The 15,516-nt window shown below is 33.4% G+C and overlaps 1 long non-coding RNA gene across 1 annotated transcript; it reads right to left on the bottom strand.

Moving 5' to 3' along the window:
• Positions 1–8,267: 8,267 nt before the first annotated feature.
• On the bottom strand, positions 8,268–15,159 carry LOC107855364. The gene is made up of 3 exons (XR_001670230.2): positions 14,635–15,159; positions 12,561–12,679; positions 8,268–8,762 (listed from the first exon to the last, which is right to left on the bottom strand). It is a non-coding gene; the product is annotated as an uncharacterized LOC107855364 (long non-coding RNA).
• Between the last annotated feature and the right edge of the window lie 357 nt (positions 15,160–15,516).

The raw sequence follows: 15,516 nt of genomic DNA, 5'->3' as shown, positions 1-15,516 counted from the left end.
TACATTGTCTGGATAGGATGTGTGTTCCATGTGTTGATGGTTTAAGCCAACATTCTTTTGCAGAAGCATATGGTGCGCATCACTCTTTACACCTAGTAGCCACTAAGATATACTATGACTTATGGGAAATCTATTGGTGGAGCGGTATCAAGAGGGATATTGCAGAGTTTATAGCTAAGTGGTCTAATTGTCAGTAGGTTAAGGTTGAGCACCAGAGGCCTATTGGCATATTACATTAGTTTAGTATTCCCACTTAGAAGTGGGAAGAGGTGAACAAAAATTTTGTAATGGGTTTGCCTCATAAACGTCAACATAATTCAATATGGGTTATTATAGACAGAATGAACAAATCAGCTCATTTCTTACCAGTTCATACTTTGTACCCAGCTGAGAATTATTCCAAGCTCTATATTAGAGAGTTGGTTAGGTTGCATGGAGTCCAGTTGTCTATCACTTCAGATAAAGGTACTTAGTTTACCTCTCACTTTTACAAAGCATTTCAGAAGGGTCTTGGTAACCAAGTTTATCTCAGTATAACTTTTTATCCTTAGACAGACAGTCAGGCGGAGAGGACCATTCAGACCCTAGAGGATACATTTAGGGTGTGTCTTCTTGATTTCAAGGGAAGTTGGGATGATCATTTACCTATGATCGAGTTTGCCAACAATAATAATTATTACTCCAGTATTTAAATGGTTCCATTTGAGGCTCTCTATGGGAGGAGATGTAGATATCCTATTGGTTGGTTTTCGGAAAGGTCAGGCTACTTTGATAGGACCAAATTCAGTGTTTGATGCAATGGAGACGGTTTAGTTTATCAGGGAGAGGCTTAAGACAACCCAAAGCTGTCAGAAATCCTATACAAATGTGAGAAGAAAAGACCTTGAGTTTGAGGTTGGTGATTTGATCTATTTTAAAATCTCTCCCATGAACGGAGTGAAGAGATTTGGAAAGAAGGGAAAACTCAACCCTTGATATATCGGCCCTTACAGAATCTTGAGCCATTTTGGAAAGGTAGCTTATGAGCTTGAGTTGCCTGCAGATTTGGCATCAGTGCAACCAGTATTCCATGTTTCTTTATTAAAGAAGTGTATTGGTGGCCCAACTATTGTAGTTCATTTAGAAAGTACAGATTTTCAAGATAGCCTTTCATACGAAGAAATACCAGCCAAAATCCTTGATCATCAGATTCATAGAATAAGGAATAAAGAAGTTTCCTTGGTCAAAGTTCTTTGGCAGAATCAGTCTGTTGAGGAAGCCATTTGGGAAGCAGAAGAAGATATGCGAACCAAATACCCTCATCTTTTCTCCACAAACTCAGACTTAGCATAAGGTAATCGTTCTTCTTAGATTGTCTCTTTTCCATTCTCAGTCCCGGCTATATAATCATTCTCATGCCTTTGGATACATTCATGAATTCATTTCAGTTATGCACATGTTTCAAGCTCATTCATGTAATCATGTTTTCAGTTATACATGTTCAGTATGTGATTTCACTTTTCCCAGTACTCTCATCTTAATTAGTCTTATTCGAGGATGAAGTGTTGGGGACTTAGTCTTATTTTTGGCCTCTTAACTTCAAGGATTTTTAAGTTGGTATTCCCGAACCCGAGGCTTAGGTTTATAAGTTAATTAATACTCAGGGGTGTAAGGAACATGTCTTGGGGAAAGTTTTAGATTTTTTGGAAGAGGAATGAGTCGTGTTTGGATTTTGATTCCAGCAACTCTCCGTGATAGTGGTGTGTCGCAGTGGCTATAGTGGTGAAGCCTCACCATATTACAGTGGACCTTTAATCTGCGTTCCAGTTGTGAATTTAATTCTCTGAGGGGAAATTGAGTCTTTTCCCCTCAATCCAATTCATAAAAACACGAATTAAAATGTCGGTTAGGGCATTATATGCCCATTTTCCGCAATTCTCCTCTCAAAGTGACCCTAATCATCCCCCAAGTTCATCAAATTCAATTACCTCAACTTCAATAAAACCAAGAATTCAAGTTCCCAAATCCAAGAACCTTCAAGGAAGCTTAAAGATTTGTGTTTCTCTTTCAAGATTTAAGGTTTAAGGTATGTGTGATGTTCACCCATGGGCCCTTTTAACCCATGGAGTCCAAGAATGCATTTTTATGTTTTAAATGATGAATTTTACATGTTTATGATGAATTATTTCCATGAAGATCTTATGAATTTTGATTTATGTATTGTGTTTACAAGTGCTTTGATGGAATGAGACTTTACACATTTAAATGATTAAAATTTCATGTTAAATCCATAACTCATGGTTTTAGTATTGTAATTATGTTACTATCACATGATTCACCCATTCCCATGTTTAAGTTCATGACTCTCATGTGTTTGATGAAATACCTAAGTGTTGGATTTTGAACAATGATTCCCTACTATGGTTTTGAAGCTTTTATGTGTACATATTGTTATTTCCATTTAGTGTTGGAGGGTTATGAACATCCGATACTTGGCTGTTTGCATAATTTTAGTATCATCAGAATGATTTTAGATATACCTTGAGAATTATCCTTCAGTCAATTATTATGATCTTAAACTTAGTTCAGTCCAGTAATTAGTGTCAGATCAGTTGGGAGTAGGATTTAGGACTGAGCAAACCTAGGGATGGGGGATCACCCTTCATCTAGGATTGTATCCTTTGAAGTAGACTCTAAGTTCCAGAACTATGTACCTAGCATAGGATTATGAGATGTCACCCGCCAGTTTAGGACTGACATTATCTGAGATGTCACCCGCCAGTTTAGGACTGACATTCTTTTAGGGGTCATCCAATAGTTTAGGACTGACTCCCTAGTCCTTCAATTTAGTGGATCCACACAGCCAGTGTTAGTACCCGTGGCATGGTACTGACACTCTTCCAACTGAGGTATATGTTGGACCACGATTAACTTAGATTGGGGCATGTCAGTTAGATTTTTTTAGTTTAATTTGTAATTTTATTAATAACTTAAATCAAAGTCATCAAAAGGATGGACCAACCTATCCAAATAATCCAACAAAATAAGAACCAACAAGAAAATCGCACCGACCCACTATTTGACCCAATCAAAAAAAGAAAGAACATATAGATTACCTGTTAGATGATACCTCCCACAGTCTCAGTTCAGTATTTAGTACAGAATTCAGTCCAGGTTTGCCTGACCAAAGCATACAGATTACCAGTTATTCAGTTATCAGATTTCAGTATTTCAGCTTATAGATTATCTCAGAAATAATATATGCTTGGTCATGCATTCTCAGATCTTATAGCTCTTATGCATTTTGCTCAGCTATTTCATGCATGCATACTCAGTTATCTCATGCTATTCAGCTAGTCATTACTTCATGCACAGTTAACCCTTACATTACAGCCTAACCTTATATCATATACCAGAACATTCAAAGCAATGATAACATACTTTTCTCCATACTCTGATGTCTTATATCATAAGTTTGGACCCACGGTTTCCTGACCGCGCATAGACAAGTCAGCTTATCAGCAGCAATAGTGGTGAGTCCTCATCCTTCAAGGATAAGTTTATCTTTTATTCAGTTATTTCGATATCTCTTTACTACAGTCAGTTGGAGTTAGTTGGTGGTTTGTCCCATCAACTCCACAGTTAGTCAGTTAGAGGCTTTTCTGACATTCAAACAGTTAGTTAGTTTATTAGACTTATCAGTTGAGTTTTCAGTATTTTCCCAGATATTTTAATCTTGCAAACTCAATTGTATTTTTAGTATTTAAAACCTTATGGAATTATTAGTTTCTTTCTCATATGTATTTATTTATGAGTTTACTCAGTGCTTACAGCAGGTACTAGCTCATGGGTTAACTTATGGTAACTTGTGACCGTAAGCACCGTTGTCGTGACTAGGTAGTAGCCTCGGGCTATGACAAATGATAATGCTTATTTCTTATCTTTAGGAGGTTATAATACATTCTTAGGAGTTCTTCACTTCTTTTACTGATTTTGTGCTAAGAGTTTGAGTTGGTTTCTAAAGAATTCCTTTGGTTTCACTCTTTCAAAGATGGCTAGGGCATGTGCTATCGCTAAACGAGATGAGGGTTATAAGACCAATCCTAAGGATCCAATCAATTTTTGTGGATTACTTAGAGGTTATGGAAAACCTTAAGATGTGTACGCAAATAGAGGATAGGATAGGGGTCCTTCACCAGGCCCTATTCCCACTCCTGACCCAAGGATTCTTCTTTCCCAGCTAATGGTGGTCCAGGGACTATCTCTAGCTCCACCAAGATTTATTTCTTCTTCAATGCTCAAGTATGCTTTGATTCAGCTTTAGGGATTGGTTAGTGGTGCACCGTATGATGGCACATAGTTTACAAATCAGAGTGGTTGATGTGCTATGAATTTATAGCCTTTTAGATGCTTAAAACTATGAGAATATGCATCTACTTAAGGCCATTTTATTAGATTTGATGTGTGTCACACCCCTATTTTTACTGTCCCAACCCCGTAAGGGAGTTGGTTTTAGAAAAAATGGATTTTTCCATTTAAAATGACGTTTTGAAAAAAGATTATTTATTTTACAGAGTTTCCACTTGGAATTGAGTTTGGGTGTTCCAAGTCACCTTATTGAATCTCCATTCAAAAGGAAATGACTTTTTATTATTGGTCTAAGATCTAGAAATTCGGATAAGGAATTCTATTGACCTAGGGATAGGTGTGAGGCACCCCTTGAGTTCCGTGGTTCTAGCACGGTCGCTTTAATGACTTATGTCTGGCTTAAATTAATCTTTTAGATATATAATATTTATTAGCCTAAAAGTTATTTACCTCCCACTTTTAATTTATTTTAAATTATTTGATTATAGTAATGTGTGACATGCCAGTAGCAGTACTTTTCGGTCATACCATAAGTTTTAATATATCTCTCACGCCTTTGAGGCATTTATGTATCGACCCCATTTTTCTAGTCTAAATAAGCACCTAATAGGTTTAGAATCTACCCAACCCGATTCAGTCAGCTTCAAATGGTATGTTAGATTTTATTATAACAAATGGTCAATAGCAGAGCTTTCCAACTTCATCGTTAAATTTCTCTTATATGTTAAGCTTTAATTTTCTAAGGATTAAGAACTGAAATCATTCTTTTTCGAGTTTGCTCCCTTGCAATTTTGTTTTTTCCTGTATTTTCTTTCCTTGATTATGACGGATCTAAAATACATTTACAACTTATCTCACTTGAATTTCACACGAATTAATAGATGGATCCCTAAACGATCATCCCGGCTTAGGCTTCATTTGTTTTTTTAAGATCCAGACATTTGAATCTGAATGCACATCTGAATGATTAAAATGTTGTCTCTAGATCTGAAAATTGAATGATTAATACTGTTTGTTTTTCAACATCTAAATGTGTAAAAAAATTTATTTGTATACATAATAAAATAGAAAGTGCAATTCAAATAAAAAATTAATTATATATTAAAAAAGTATTTAATATAATACAACAAAATTATTAGTATTTGATTGAGAAAAAATATTTATATTTGTTAGTGATAGTAAAGATGACTTATAATGGTGGTTGCGGTGACAATGATTGATGTTAGTGATTAATAATATTGATGGTGATATTGTGATGGTCGGTATTGTAGTAACTATTATGATGGTAGCGATTGATGGTGGTTGTGGTTGTTGTGATGTGACATTACTTGATGTTAGTAGTTTAAGGTATTGATTGTGTTGGCTGAAACATGAATGCATGGTGATTGACGATAGGTTGGTGCTAGTTGGAGATGTTATTTATTGTGATGGTAGAGATGGTTGTTAGTAGAGATAAATTGTAGCGATGGTACTGGTTGAAGTGGTGGTAGAGGTGACATTACTAGTGACAATGATGGTGGCGGCCAAATAACGTGTAAAGGTTGTGATGTATTAGTAGTAGTTAGCGGTGGTGCTAGTTGTTACTGGCTGGTAGTGGTTGCTAACTGTGGTGCTGTTGACGATAGTGGTGGCGGTGAATATGATTAGAATAAAAGAGGTAGTAGGTGTAGTAGCGGTTGACAATTGTGGTTGGTAGCAGTATTTTTTATCGATGGTAGTTGTGATGGTGGAGGTGATTGGTGGTGGTGGGTGGTGGTTGACAATGGTGAAGGTGGAAGAGGTGGTTAGTGGTGGTGACTACTGATTATGAATAGAGTGGTGAATATTATCCAGAATATCCTTTCAAACCTATTAAGACTAAGTTCTAGATCTAAATGATTAAGACCTATTCAGATCTATTAAGAGTTAAAACCTTAATAAAAAACAAATGCACTTAATGGTCTGAAGTCTGAACCATTTAGATTCAGACCTCCATTAAGTGCAAACAAATGAGGCCTTAAGGGAGTCCAAACTATTAAGATATCAAAACCTACAATCCAACATCAAATTAATTAGACATAAACATCCGATTAATGCAATAAAATATGAAGTTAAACAACGAGCAGGCAAACATTATTATTTATCCATTATGCATCAAGATTTTCACGTTAATTTCTAAAGTATCAAACCCTTAAATTAATATTAAACCATTATTTTTGTCACTACTTACTAAATTATCCAGAAAGATTAAACTAATTGTTGGCCAACTTAATACATTTGACTAGCCACTAGATTGACACAGAAAATACGTAATTAACCTTGAAACTAATCCCAAACAGTGAACTATTGACATTAAAGTCTAACATTAACCAAATATATAATATTAAGCATTTAACGTGGGAAAACTAGAGAAATCAATTAATTTAACAATATACTCCGAAGCACTGTTAGTCCTGGTTTGGTGAAATCAAATACTTAAACTTGTAATCGGTTCATCTATTAAATAAGCCAACAGAGAATTATGAAATGAGTTCAAATAAATAATATGAACTTAATTATGAAAGCATTCCTTTCCACAGATAGCATGGGGGTTATTCCCGTATGTGTCTATGTGTGTCTATCTTTCCTTTTGTTTCTAATGCATGCATATATAGTGCATGTCTCTCTTATCTTAGGCTTTTTTTTATGTTCTTCCTTATCAAAATCTGTTTTGCCTTCTGTTTCTTTTCCTCTCCATATTATAGTAGATAGAAGTGTCAAATGTTGTACCCATTTACTCAAAATGTAATTATATAAAAATTAGGAACATACACATGCTATAAATGTTAGTCAAAGGTTAAAAATCATATGCAACTTAAGCAATTTCATAACATTGTAATCAAGTTTCGCGTGATCATCACGTTATATTATACAAAGAAAGGATGATGAAGGTTACCTCTTGTAAAAATAATTCCTAAAAAAAGAAGAAGAAGCCACGAATTCGAAATCACGAACCTAACCTCAAATTTCAAATCGTCGTCTACCCGCTTGCTCTCTCACTCATTTTTCTTTTCCTTGTTTCGTTTCTCACTGTTTCTTTCTTTTCTTCTCATTCTCTGTCCGTATTTTAATATTTTAATTTTCCCCTCCAACTCTTCTTTCTCTCTTTGGTTTTCTAAGTCTTCCTTTGTTTCTTTCTTTCCACTCCTTTTGTTTTTTTTTTTCAATCTTTGTCGTCATCAGTGTTCTCTCTTATTCTTTTCTAATTGTGTGTGGAAATGAGGTTTATATTAGTGCATGTGTGTGTTTCGTGTGTTGCTAAACATGAGGGAGTTTTGGGGAAGTAGGAAACGTGGGGTGGGTTGGTAGTTTAGGATTAGGACCTCTATTATTTTTTCTTTTAATTAATAACTTAAATAAAATAAAGTTGATAACATTTATTTAAAACTAATAAACTATGGATAAATTAGGTAGTTAGTCTTAGAAATATGACTAAGGAAATATTAATATCACTAGATTACTTGTTTAAAATTTAAAAAAAGAAAACAAATATAGTAATTTTTTAAAATAAATAAATAAATAATAAAAAAACTTATTTAAAATGTGACTCTATTCTTTGTAGTTTTCAAAACTTTTAAAACAAACTTTGTAAAAATAAAATGAAATCAAAATATCTAATTTAGACTAAAAATAATATATATATATATATATATATATATATATATATATTTAAATACTAAAACCCCGTAAAACAGTCAGTTTGGTTAAAAATTAGGTGATTACAGAATGCCTCTCTTTACTTGGAAATATGGAGAGTTTTCAAGCAAACAAATAAATATGATTAATTTTTGGCCCAACCATTTATTCAAAAGTAATACGTAAATATGTAGGAAAGCAATGTGACCGAACCCTGACTTTAGGCATCCTACATATATCGGTTTATAAGAGAATTAGGTCACGTGTAGTTCAAATAAGTTTAGGAATGAATGGATAAGTTGGAGAGTCGAGTTGAGGTTCCGTCTAGTTTTCGGTCCGTTACTCCTTTTATTACATAAGAAAAAGAAAAAGTAAAACTAGAAATGAAAAATACAAGCTCTATCTATTCTAATTGTCTTGATTCTCTTGCTTCAGATCTTTATTTTGGATCTTTAGTTATCACCTCATCTTATTCTGATGGGTACCTTGATCTCAAAATTTAATCTTGAAGTTAGGATTTGAGACTTGAACTTGAAACTTGGATTGAGTCGTTGGTGCTCCTCCAAAGGACAATTCATAGAATATTATTCGATGTTTGTTCACTTGACCAGAAGCTAAGAAGATGACTCTTCAAATGTTGGGCCATTATGAATACAAAGCTGACTCTAACTATCTTCAAACTAACCGTTCTTCTATATTCTAACCAGAGATGCAATTCCACTCTCGGCATCAAACATGTGCTTTGCAGAAAAACCTGCAAACTATCAAAGAAAACAAAGCAAAACGAATAATTTTTTTTTGCCTCAGTTTGCACTAGAAAAATTTTATGAGTTATTAGAAAAGTTCTAAACTAATTACTTAAGTAGAAAATATAGAAATGCTAGAAATCTAAGCTAGGCAGAAAAATAAACAAAGTCTCTATTCTCAATAATGCAACCAAAGGATGTTATTCCTTGTGAATGCATGAAAAAGAATTAGAATTTTTTTTTGATCAGCGACTGGGGAATATTGTACCTAAAATGCCAACTAGGTACCTCCGTACCCTATGAAGATGAAAAAGAAAATCAAAAAATTATTTCCTAAGATGTCAACTAGGGGATGTCATACCCTTTGAAGACGAAGAAAAGAATTAGGAAATTATTTTTAGGATGTCAACTAGGGGATGTCGTACCCAATGAATGACGAAGAAGAGGATTAGGAAATGGTGTTTCCTAATATGTCAACTAGGGAATGTTGTACCCTATGAAGACGAAGAAGATGTCAACTAGGGGATGTCGTACCCTATGAAGACGAAAAATAAAATTAGGAAATGGTGTTTCTCAAGATGTCAACTAGGGAATGTCGTACCCTATGAAGATGAAGAAGATATCAACTAGGGGATGTTGTAACCTATGAAGATGAAGAAGATGTCAACTAGAGGATTTCGTACCCTATGAAGACGAAGAAGATGTCAATTAGGGGATGTCGTACCCTATAAAGACGAAGAAGAAAATAGAAAATTTTATTTTCTACGATGTCAATTAGGGGATGTCGTACCCTATGAAGACGAAGAAGATGTCAACTAAGGGATTTCATACCCTATGAAGATGAATAATATGTCAACTAGGGAATGTCGTACCCTATGAAGACAAAAAAGATGTCAACTAGGGGATGCGTATCCTATAAAGACGAAAAAAAATTAGGAAATAGTGTTTCTAAGATGTCAACTAGGGAATATCGTACCCTATGAAGACGAAGAAGATGTCAACTAGGAGATGTTGTACCTTATGAAGACTAAAAAAATGTCAACTAAGAGATGTCGCACCCATGAAGAATAAGAAGATGTCAACAAAGGGATTTTGTATCCTATGAAGACATAAAGAAGAAAATTAGGTAGTTTTGTTCCCTAAAGTATAATCAGGAGTTGTTGTACCTGCTGAGGTAAGTGAGATATAGTTTTTCTTTTTTTTTTGAAGAAAAAAAACACTCAATTTTGGATGCGAGAAACTTTGAATTTTTTTTAAAAAAATGACCCAGTTTTGGATGCGAGGAACTTTGAAATGCTTTTTGATATATAAATAAAATACCCCAGTATTATACCTTTCAGAAATGTAAAAAGTTTTATTCTATGAGACCGAACCCTATCATAATATAAATAAAATGCCCCAATATTATACCTTTCAAAAATATAAAAAAATTTATTCTATGAGGCCAAACCTTGTCATAGGATTACCTACGTATCTTGCGTAGCAAGAATCAGGTCTAACGTCGTTCAGAATTTTATTTTTTTTGAAAGTATGTGTTTTGTAAAGATCAGAAGGATGAAAATAACTCCTTTATTGACTTCAATTGATACCAACAATTAATATTATGCATATGAGTCACCTCAAATTACTTTCAAATAAGAACCGAGGTCAACTCAAAAGTAATCACTATAGTTTCAAATGGTACCTCAGATATACTTAAGTTTTATACAAGATATATATGTCTTTCTCCAAATCAAGCATTTAAATTACTCTTATCCTCATGTTTCTAATGCCCTTACCACAACTAAAGTCCTAATTCACTCATCATAAAAGAGTTTAGATTTTAGGACGTTCAGGAAGCACTCTCACTCATAAATATATTCAATGCATGCAATGAAATATCATAAGCTTGCCATCATGTAAGTATCTACTAATGTGAGAACACTTAGAGTAGGATCTTGTAGGACTTGTTATCGGCTTGTAATGCAGGCTTGGAGATTGGTAGGATGATATTTAGGATTTAAGCGACTAATTCCTTAATGAGCACTGCACTGTTTTCATGTTTTTGACATTTATTGCGGTTTGACGCTCGATCTTCTTTGTTGTGCTTCTTTTCCCCTTGTTTTATATTTTCTTCAACTTTGTTTGAATCTTGTGCTGGAGCTTTTCCCCTTTTCTCTTTGATAAATGTGTTTTTTTTTATGAAGATTCTCCATCTTTGTTGGAGTTTTTTTTTTAAATGGAGTTTTTGCTCATTCTTCTTTGAAGTCGTCTTTTATTTTTGTTATCCTGGGGTTATACATTCTTTGCCTTTGACGCCCTTGATCTTGAATCTCCATTCGCAACTTGTACGTATTTAGTGCGCTCAAGGAGGTGGGCCGAAAGAGAGATAGGGCATATAAGCACTCTAAAGGTATGGGCTACGATGTAGTTATCCAAAGAAAAGGTTTCAGGCTCAAATAGAGAAATGCTAGGGATTAATGTTATTTGGTGGGCTTTGGAATGCACAATCGGATCAAAGAAGGTCTACAATCCTTTCCCAAAAGTGTATCTCAGAATTTTTTCTCAACAGACATTCAGGCCAAATTCTAGATCAACAGAGCAATGCTATTGAATTTTCAATCCAAAGCTCACCACACAATGCACATGAAACAGTGAGGTAAAATTTATTTTAAACTTGACTTAGAGCAAGAAAATTTACAAGTGCAACTTAAGTATAATAGAGGTACCAAATAATCTATAGTTCATAAGTAAGTTGGTCCACTCTATCATGTCTTGTAATTCAACATGTTCTTTTTATTTCATTCATATTTTAAATATTGGTATTAATTGCTAAGTCAAGAGTTTTTCTTTAAATGAGACCGAACCCAAAAGAAGATTTATCTACGTATCTTGTTGAAATAAGATCAGGTCTGACGTAGTTCAGATACTTAAAATATGAAGCAAGAATATTTTTTTTCTTTTTGAGTTTTGAATAAGGAGGAAAAACTTTTTTATTTAATTAAAAATGTTAATAAACACTTTCATTTTTTTTACTTCATCTAAGGTTTTCTTTTTGAAGAGGACTAACTTCCTTTATTTTATTATTTTTTAGAAAAAATATCAATAATTTTTTTTCAAATTGAATGAGGATCACCAAATCCAAGAAGGGTTGCCTACATATCTCTTTAAGATGAGAATCAGGTGTGCGTAGTTTGTGAAACTGGAGACGTGAAGAAACCCACTTTTTATTTGACTAATGAAAAGAAAATGATTTTTTTTTGAATTTATTAATAATGTTTTTTTAAAATTTTTGAAAATGAATTGATTGATTTCTTTTTATAGGGATCAAAACTCTTTTTTTCCTTTAAGAAATACAACCTTAATTTTTTATGGATCACCGAACCTGTGGAGGGATGCCTACGTATCTCACTAAGATGAGAATAAGGTGTGTGTAGTTCATCCAACTTGGGGCGAACTCGATAATTTAGAATTTTTTTTCTTTTATTGTGAAAGCAAATATTGTACCTCATTTGGGTTTCGAAAAAGAATAGGTTTTAAAGAGTAATTTTTAGCCTCTCTTACGTTAATGAATTCCAAAGCCGGACAACATTCAAAACAGTCAGACAGTTAATGCAGCTAGTACCACAAAAAATAGATAGTCTTAAAAAAGGGTACTTTTAGACATTCAAACCTTTGTTGAGCCTCCACTAAGTCAAAAAAGCATGCTATGCGGAGCCTAATAGGGATAATCTTGTCTAAGTTTCAGTTTTACTAGATTTAACCTAATGGAAATAGGCGTCTAGACTGACTGTATAACGAGCAAACAACTCGAGTCGGGCAGGAACAGCTTACCGGTAGCAGTGATTTCTGGCCTCACCATTGGTCCTTCCCATCCTAAATCATATGTGATCATAAAATCCTTCCTAGGAGCGTTGCCGCGTCTCTGGTATCTCAAGGCTCGGGAGCGTATACTGCATCTCCGAATATAAAGTATATCAGAAGACTCAGATGGTTGCGCGAGAGAAGACAATTTATATTGCAAATCAAATAATATCAAAGCAATAAACAGGTAGGCAAATAACACATTTAGTCCAACAAATGTAATATAAAAAATTAGATAAAGCCAAACAAGTCAATATAAAATCTCACATTCTGGTTATCCCCAGTAGAGTTGCCATCTGTCACACCCCTACTTTTACCACTCCAACCCCGCTAGGGAGTTGGTTTTAGAGAAAATGAATTTTTTCAATTAAAGTGACGTTTTGAAAAGGGATTATTTATTTTACAGAGTCGCCACTTGAAATTGAGTTTGGGTGTTCCAAATCACCTTATTGAATCTCCATTCAAAAGGAAATGACTCTTTATTATTGATCTGCGATCTAGAAATCCGGATAAGGAATTCTATTAACCGAGGAGAAGGTGTGAGGCACCCCTCAAGTCCCGGAATTCAAGCACGGTCGCTTTAATGACTTATGTCTGGCTTAAATTAATCTTTTAGATATATAATATTTGTTAGCCTAAAATTTATTTACCTCTCGCTTTTAATTTATTTTAAATTATTTGATTATATTAATGCGTGGCATGTCCATAGCAATACTTTCCGATCATACCATAAGTTTTGATATATCTCTCTCACCTTTGAGACATTTATGAATCGACCCCATTTTTCTAGTCTAAATAAGCACCTAATAGGTTTAGAATCTACCTACCCGATTCAGTCGGCTTCAAATGGTATGTTAGATTTTATTATAACGAATGGTCGGTAGTAGGTCTTTCCAACTTCATCGTTAAATTTTTCTTATATGTTAAGCTTTAATTTTATAAGAATTAAGAACTGAAGTCATTCTTTTCCGAGTTCGCTTCCTTACAGTTGTGGTTTTTCTCTCTTTCTTTCCTCAATTATGAAGGATCTAAAATACATTTACAACTTATCTCATTCGAATTTCACACGAATTAATAGATGAATCCCTAAACGATCATCCCGGCTTAAGGGAGTTCAAATTATTAAAATATCAAAACCTACATCAAATTATTAAATTATCAAAACCTACAATCCAACATCAAATTAATTAGACATAAACATCCGATTATTGCAATAAAATATGGAAGTTAAACACCGAGAAGGCAAACATTATTATTTATCCATTATGCATCAAGTTTTCACGTTCATTTCTAAAGTACCAAACCCTTAAATATTAAACCATGATTTTTGTCACTACTTACTAAATTCTACAAAAATATTAAACTAGTTGTTGGCCAACTTAACACATTTGACCAGCCACTAGATTGACACAAAAAATACGTAATTAACCTTGAAACTAATCCCAAACAGTGAACTATTGACATTGAAGTCTAACATTAACCAAATATATAATATTAAGCATTTAACGCGGGAAAATTAGAGAAATCAATTAATCTAACAATATACTCCAAAGCACTGTTAGTCCTTGTTTGGTGAAATCAAATACTTAAACTTGTAATCGGTTCAACTATTAGATAAGCCAACAGAGAATTATGAAATGAGTTCAAATAAATAATATGAACTTAATTATGAAAGCATTCCTTTCCACAGATAGCATGGGGGTTATTCCCGTATGTGTCTATGTGTGTCTATCTTTCCTTTTGTTTCTAATGCATGCATATATAGTGCATGTCTCTCTTATCTTTGGCTTTTTTTTTATGTTCTTCTTTCTCAAAATTTGTTTTGCCTTCTGTTTCTTTTCCTCTCCATATAGTAGATAGAAGTGTCAAATGTTGTACCCATTTACTCAAAATGTAATTATATAAAAATTAGGAACATACACATGCTATAAATGTAAGTCAAAGGTTAAAAATCATATGCAACTTAAGCAATTTCATGATATTGTAATTAAGTTTGGCATGATCATCACGTTATATTATACAAAGAAAGGATGATGAAGGCTACCTCTTGTGAAAATAATTCCTAACAAAAGAAGAAGAAGCCACGAATTTGAAATCACGAACCTAACCTCAAATTCCAAATCTTCGTCTACCCGCTTGCTCTCTCTCTCTGATTTTTCTTTTCCTTGTTTCGTTTCACACCATTTCTTTCTTTTCTTCTCATTCTCTGTCCGTATTTTAATATTCCCCTCCAACTCTTCTTTCTCTCTTTGGTTTTCTAAGTCTTCCTTTGTTTCTTTCTTTCCACTCCTTTTGTTTTTTTCAATCTTTGTCGTCATCAGTGTTCTCTCTTATTCTTTTCTAATTGTGTGTGGAAATGAGATTTATATTAGTACATGTGTGTGTTTCGTGTGTTGCTAAACATGAGGGAGTTTTGGGGAAGTAGGAAACGTGGGGTGGGTTGGTTGTTTAGGATTAGGACCTCTTTTATTTTTTCTTTTAATTAATAACTTAAATCAAATAAAGTTGATAACATTTATTTAAAACTAATAAACTATGGATAAATTAGGTAGTTAGTCTTAGAAATATGACTAAGGAAATGTTAATATCACTAGATTACTTTTTTAAAATTTAAAAAAAGAAAACAAATATAGTAATTTTTTTAAATAAATAAATAAATAATTAAAAAAAACTTATTTAAAATGTGACTCTATTCTTTGTAGTTTTCAAAACTTTAAAAAAAAACTTTGTAAAAATTAGCTAAAATCAAAATATCTAATTTAGACTATAAATAATATATATATATATATATATATATTATATTAAACACTAAAACGACGTAAAACATTCAGTTTGGTAAAAACTTAGGTGTTTACAATGTGTTTTTGGGGTGTTTTTCAAAAAATTAGGTTTTGGATTCTAAAGACAAGAAAAAGATGAGTTTTGG

Source organism: Capsicum annuum, chromosome 1 (genome assembly GCF_002878395.1).
Source record: "Capsicum annuum cultivar UCD-10X-F1 chromosome 1, UCD10Xv1.1, whole genome shotgun sequence".
NCBI lineage: Eukaryota > Viridiplantae > Streptophyta > Magnoliopsida > Solanales > Solanaceae > Capsicum > Capsicum annuum.
The sequence above is the reverse complement of the archived record's forward strand: the minus strand, read 5'-3'. Positions and strand labels throughout refer to the sequence as shown.